The 6,880-nt window shown below is 31.6% G+C and overlaps 1 protein-coding gene across 1 annotated transcript in view; it reads left to right on the forward strand.

The window, feature by feature from the left end:
- Nucleotides 1-447: 447 nt before the first annotated feature.
- Nucleotides 448-6,880, forward strand: part of LOC108376698 (uncharacterized) — a 17,569-nt gene continuing 11,136 nt past the window's right edge. Inside the window, exon 1 of the mRNA XM_017632927.1 lies at nt 448-516. The gene's annotated coding sequence lies outside the window, so the exon portion shown is untranslated. The remainder of the gene's footprint in view (nt 517-6,880) is intronic.

Below are 6,880 nucleotides of genomic sequence, written 5' to 3' on the forward strand. Positions count from 1 at the left end.
TTTCTGTGCTTGGACTCACAGTTGTTGTAGAAGCTACTGCAGCGCCAGTACTCAGTGGTTTTGTTGCCCTTACTCCACGCATTGTGGTTGTTATTGTTGTCGCAGTTGTTGTGGTTGTTGTTACTGGCGGATCGCTACGTTGTTTCAATGAACTATTTTTACTGCTGCGATTTTCAAGGACAATCTTAGACTTTACCATTAAATCGAGATAAAAATTTTAGTGTTATTAAATTTTTGTGTAAATGATTTGCAGATATGCAATGAATTTTTTTTCTCAAATCTATGCCATTTTTATAGGATTAGTATAAGCGAAACATGTCACAAACGCTACTAAACAAACACGTATGTAATACTATTGTTTTACGCATGCATTTGACCAGCTTTGACACTCACTTTATTGCCTTCAGATTTTAATTCCAAATCATCTTCCAGTGAGTCATCGAAGAGCGCATTGTTTCGCATTTCAAGTCGTGTATCCACGAGATTGTTACGGAAGTCCTCCTGGGATTGCAAAAGGTGAGTCTTTGAAAAGCATGAACACTTTTGTAAATACCTATTTCTATTGTGGAAAATTTCGCATATTATTTTATTTTTTTTACTTGTTTTTATTTCATTACATTTTTTATTGTACTTTTTTTTTGTTAAATACTATCTTTTTACTTAATTTATTTAAATTTTAATTTTATTTTGTTTTGCTTTATAATATTGTTTTTTTTTCTTAATTTTTTATTGGTTTTAATAGAATTTGTATTTTTGCTATTTAAATAGTATTTCATTATTTTATTTTATTTTAGAATAGTCAATTTTCATTTTTTTACTTCACTTGATTTTTTAGTTATTTTATTTTTTATTCGTTTTTTTTGTTGAATATATGGCCTTATATTTTTTATTTTATATTACGTATTTTATTTATTTTATTATATTTTTTAAATCGTAGTTTTTCTTCGATTCGTAAATTATTTCCTTTTTTGTTTATTTGTTCAATTTAAAAATTTTTAATTGTGTATTTAATTTGTTTAGAGGTTTGTTTAATTCTTTGACTACATTTTTTTATTGCTTAATTTTATTTTATTTTTTATTATTTTTGCAACTTATTTTTATTTATTTCATTTTTGTAATTAATTTCAATTTCATTTATATCCTTTAATTTTATTATTTTATCTTAATAGTTTTTAACTATTTGATTTTTGTTTAACTCATTTTAATTCAATCTTTATCTTTTGTTTTTTATTTTTTAGTTTTATTTCATTAAATTTAATTTTTTATCATATTTTATTGTGTTGAAGTTTACTTACATATTTAATCTATTTTGCTATCGTTTTTGTTCAATTTTGATTTTTTTTTTGTATTAAACTTTTTTGTTTTATTAATTATATGGTCTGAAATTGTGTTTTATTATATTAAGGATTATGTAATTTTTTCATTACATAATACTTGGATTATTTTTTACTCTATTTTTTTATTTATTATCTATTTTTCAATCTATTTAATTTCTTATATACTATTAATAGGTTTTGGATTTTTAACTCTTTCATTTCATGTTTTTTTTTTTTTTTATGGCATTAAACTTAGTTTTTTTATTTACATATCATATCACTGTAATTTTTAGTTTAATTTGTTTTTATTTATATTTGGAATTTTGTTCTTTTAATGTTATTTCTTTTTTCAGCATTTTTTTTTTTTNAAATAGTCGGCATTCAGCTGCACGCGCATTGGCTTGCGCACCGGCGCGCTAATAATAAGCTGCGCCAGGACAATGAATACCACTGCAGCGATGACATAAAGGGGTGTCCGCATTTTACGCAAGTAACGCGAGAGCGCGCGGGGTAGCGACTCTTTGGGGGCAGGACGCGCGATTTTTAACGATTTTTTACGGACACGTGCAGAAAATCTCCTTAGAAGCAGAAAATTCACCTTAATTATGGCACTGCTTACTGCACTGAATTACGTTTAAATGACCGCGACAGTTTCCCGATATACCGGCACTAAATTAGTGCGGTCTTTAGTAAGTCAATTTATATGACCATCATATTTTCTAAGCACAGTATATGCGGTGCAATGAATCGTATCATTGGACAGTTGCAAGTGGGTGTGCATTGTATACATTGGCATATACTTAGTTAAAGCAGCCGGAAGCTATAATTTGGGCGCCACAAGACTGATTACTTAACTGATGACATGACTTTAGTCACCAATTGAAAGTGCTCTGCTATACCGCCATTGTGATGCGTTCAATTGGTTTTCCAGTCTACTGCATTAGTTTCGCGACGCTTCGCTGATTTTTTGACATTTTTCTACGTACAATAAGTTTGTATTTAAATAGTAGCCACTTTGAATGTACATATAGTATGTATTTACTATAGTATGTTAAATATATATGTCCAATATGGACTCTTAAAAAAAGCCATACATTTTTGTACCATTCTACGCCAAGGTAAATCTTTACTTGACTCGATTTCCGGCGTAGGTCAAATCTTGCAACTGTATGCCCGTGTGGGCTAGTTTAATGATTAGTTACTCTTTTCTTTCTTTTTAGCTGACATAGGCAACTTCCATGTTTTGGGTATGAATCCCTTTTAGTCTTCATCGCACAATTTTTGTATTCCTTTTCTTGTCGAAAATAATTTTACTGTAAATTTTCCAAACAATTTTATGACTCACATCAACATATTTTTGTGTGGAGCATCTCAAAAATCCCCGCCACATTAGTCTGGTACGTATTGCCGAATATTTACATATATTTATCTGAACTGGAGTCATAAAAAATTTTGAGAAATAAAGGCCCTATAATTAGTAAGCGATTCTGTGGTGAATGTGTTCCACCGCCTACATATGGACGAGCGCTGTTAGAAAATACTTTTTCGAACTTTCACGTTGGGACTAGAGGTTATAGTACAGTTACATAACTACGCTCCATTTGGTCAGAGTAATGGACAATATCTCGACCATAGCTCGGACTACGTTGATCCTTACAACTGGTTTGCTGCTAACACTATGGCAAATGAAAATGCCTTAAGATATACATATACATATGCACTTTTAGGTCCTTTGACACACTTCAAATCTTCTGGACCGAATGGCAACATATCTAATGTACTCAAAGAAGATATTTGGGTCCAATTGACTACTTTAAAAATATTTTTCCTACATCGCTAGCACTCTCTTACATATACACGGCTGGTTGACGTCGCCTTTATACCTGAGTTTGAGGAAAATTATCCGTGAAGTTAGAGGCAAATTCGCTAGGTGACCTTCGTGCTGAATTGTCTGGAGGGAGGCAAAAACTTAGATATCCCAACGGAATTTGGTATGTAGCTTGCCCTTTATCCAAGGTAGGTTGCTATTGAAAATGGGCGAAAACGGACTGTAACCAAGCTCACTTCCCATATAACGGTAATTTTCAGAAATACGAAAACTTCGTTATTTTAGTAACTACTGAAGGTTATCCACTGAAAATTGATATTTACAATGACTTTTTGACGTAAAATAAGATTATTATAAATTTTTGGAAAATGGACGTAGGCACACCCACTTATGATTACATATGTACAGTGACGAGCAAAACTGTAACATGGTGTGACAATTTTTATTTCAGCCACCGCTATCTTTCCAAGTTCTAACGACTTTCATACTTTTGTTTTATATTCTTATTGGTACACCTGTACTTCATCTCTCATAACCAATTGAAGCCAATCCAACAACAATAATAAAACCAGCAGACAAAAATGTAAATTAAGGCATATGGTACAGGTTTGCACTTATATATTTTGAATAACTTTTTGACAATTTTCACGAAAAAAATGAATTGTTAACACAATGTTCAGCATACTTTTGCTTTTTTTAGTTCCTGGATGTGATTTGGCATACCTTATTTGTATCTCTGTAAAAATTCTGGAGGTATAGCCTCCCATATATCCTTGGTTTGCTTTCATAGCTCATGTACTCCATTGGACGGACTTGGATACTTAGTAAGCTGCGCTTTCAGTTGATTTCACAAATTTTCGACGAGATTCATATCCGCGGATTGTAGAGGTCATTTCAAAATAGCAAATTTTTGCTTTTGCATCCAGTCTTTGCGAACATATGCAGTATGTTTTGGGTGATTTTTCAGCAGAAACTCTCATTTTTCGACTACATCTTGTAAATTTTGTTGAAATATGAACAGATACTGTTCCTTACGCATAATGCGTACTAACGGACCAACAATATTTTTGAAATACAATCCCAAACTATTACTGACCGACCACTGTGATTTACAGTTTGCCCTACATGATGCATTTAGGCTTAATTTGGGTCTTTGATCCAATACCATGCCCGGCCATCTGATTGAAAGCGATTAATTTAGTCTTGTCAGACCAACTAACCTTCAATTAAATCTTAAAAATTTTGGTTTTTTATTGCATTCTGTAAGGCCTAACATATCCCAATAGGCAACGGTCCGGTTTTCGTGCGATCCGGCAAAACGCTACCACTCTCGCACATGTATTTTGATCAAAATGGGATTTTCTTTTTTTATTATGCTTTTGTGGTTAATTTGACAATTCTTCGCCTCACTGTCTACTGATTTGCTTTCAATTTTAATACTTTAAGCGCTTCTGTAATAGTGGCTTTAGCGCTACTTGCTACTAAGTTCACAGACTTCCTTTGTCCTTAATAACCTTTTAGGCTATATTTTTTCTCAGTCTTAACATTTTCTACGACGAACTCCACACTTTTTTCCACTGGTCCCGCGTTTCCGCAGTAAATATATTTTTTGCATTTATGTTTCCTGATCAACCATATTATTTACTGGTAATCACTTCTTGAATAAATTACAATACAGAAAAAAGTCATCTGAATTCCAACTAATGAAAAGATAACTGTAAAACGCAAAACAGAGGGTGAGAGCAAAACTGTAACATTTGCCTTAATTTACATTTTTGCCTGCTGCTTTTATTATTATGGTTGGATTGACTTCAAATCTTTGTGAGAGAGGGAGTAGGGGTGTACCAATAAGAATATACACCAAAAGTATGAAAGTCGTTAGAACTTGGAAAGATAGCAGTGGCTGAAATAAAAAGTGTCACACCATGTTACAGTTTTGCTCGTCACTGTATATCTTGGTAACCGCTACACTAATTCCTCCCAAACTTGGCACAGTTACTTAAAATCGGACACTAACCACGCCCACATCCCATATAACGGTAATTTATAGAAACACGAAATCTTTGATAAATCAGTAAATACAGATGCTAATTTATTCAAAATTGATATTTGCAATAATTCTTCAGCACAAAAAACACGTTTATGATAGTTTTGGAAAATGTTCGTGGCACCGCACTTTTATGACCCAGTGTCGATTATTTCGCTTACCACACAAAACCAAAACGTTAAAAATGATTGCAATTTAAATCGGCAAATTTCAAAAATTCTTGAAAGTTTGATGTTTCGAAATTTAAGGACGCTAATTTACTCAAAATTGATACAACCCTGCTTACCATGTATTGTGCAACTCCCAATGAATAATTTCGTGTACTAATTACTTACTGGTTATGCTGCATTAGATCCATAAAAAACATTAAAATCTTTCGAAAAATATTGCAAAACAACTAGAATTTTGCTTCGGGTGTTTCAAAGCGAAGACGGAAATTTTCATTACTTTAATTCATTATCAACTTTTTTATTTTGATATGGATTTGTTCTTATGACTAACGATTTTAAGAGATTTTGTGGACATAATTTTTTTGTTTACAGTTCAAAATCGCCATCAAGCCGATACTTGATTCATGAGGGAGACTGAAATACAAACAGCTGAATGTTTTTTTTTTTATTTTGTTGCTATATTATTTGCATACACGTACATTAGGGTCGTCCAAAAAAATGCATAGGAAAATCAACTTTTTTGGTTTTAATGCTGCCACCACACCAAAAAAATAAATAAACAAATCCATTGAGCCGTTCGTGCTTGATGTCATTATGAAAACATAAAATAACAAATTTTTGTATATAACAGATAGGATTATCGGTTATTAAAACACAGTTAGTTAAATTTTTAAGTTAAGTAGTATCACAGTCTTATTTTTTGATAACTTCTGAAGGATAAGACTAATATATTAAAAATATTTATTTTTAACGATTTTATAGCGACTATAAGAAAAAATTTATTTTTCCCATGTTAAATACATGGGAAACTTCAAATCCCCGGCGGTACGGGTAATTGTTAATCGATAATAAAAAAGTCTACTAATTTTTGGTTCTCTTCGGATTTGAGGGTGGCTGGAGGAATAAACGTTGGACCACCCTAACATGCATACATACTGTTCAAATTTTTTTTTTAGTTTCACTTTTATTTCAACATAATTTGATTAAAAGCAAAATACTGATAAAAATAAAATGTTTCATAAAAACAGGGTTGAAATCTAGAAATTCCTGCCCGTATTTTGTTTGTAAGTCAAATATGAGTGGCATTGTGCTACTATGATAGCACGGCCGAGTAATCATAGCCAAGTCGAAAAAAACATAAAGCCGCACCAAATTTTGACAAGTTTTAAAATATTATTTTTTTGTTATTTAATTTCAGTTAGTTTTTTCTAGTTCGTTCTTTACCAACATCCGTATAAATACAAATTTAAAGGCAGTGTCACACGATTGGATATTTGCTAAAATTTGGTGTAAATCGTATACCAATTGTTTGAACACCCAAAATATTTTTCACTATCCCAATCACGAAAATTAATTTATTGAAATTTTTCAATAGAACATCGCTGTATTGTACCAATCTCTTCTGAATGCAAAAAAAATGTTCCCTCTTTTTTTTACCAATAGCCCAATATAAAAATTTACAAATCTGTAAAAATGTACCAATCGAGTGACACTGCCTTAAAAATTTATGGAATTAAAA

The sequence above is a fragment of the Rhagoletis zephyria genome, unplaced genomic scaffold (genome assembly GCF_001687245.7).
Source record: "Rhagoletis zephyria isolate East Lansing unplaced genomic scaffold, Rhagoletis_zephyria_1.1 Rzeph_scaffold_10838, whole genome shotgun sequence".
NCBI lineage: Eukaryota > Metazoa > Arthropoda > Insecta > Diptera > Tephritidae > Rhagoletis > Rhagoletis zephyria.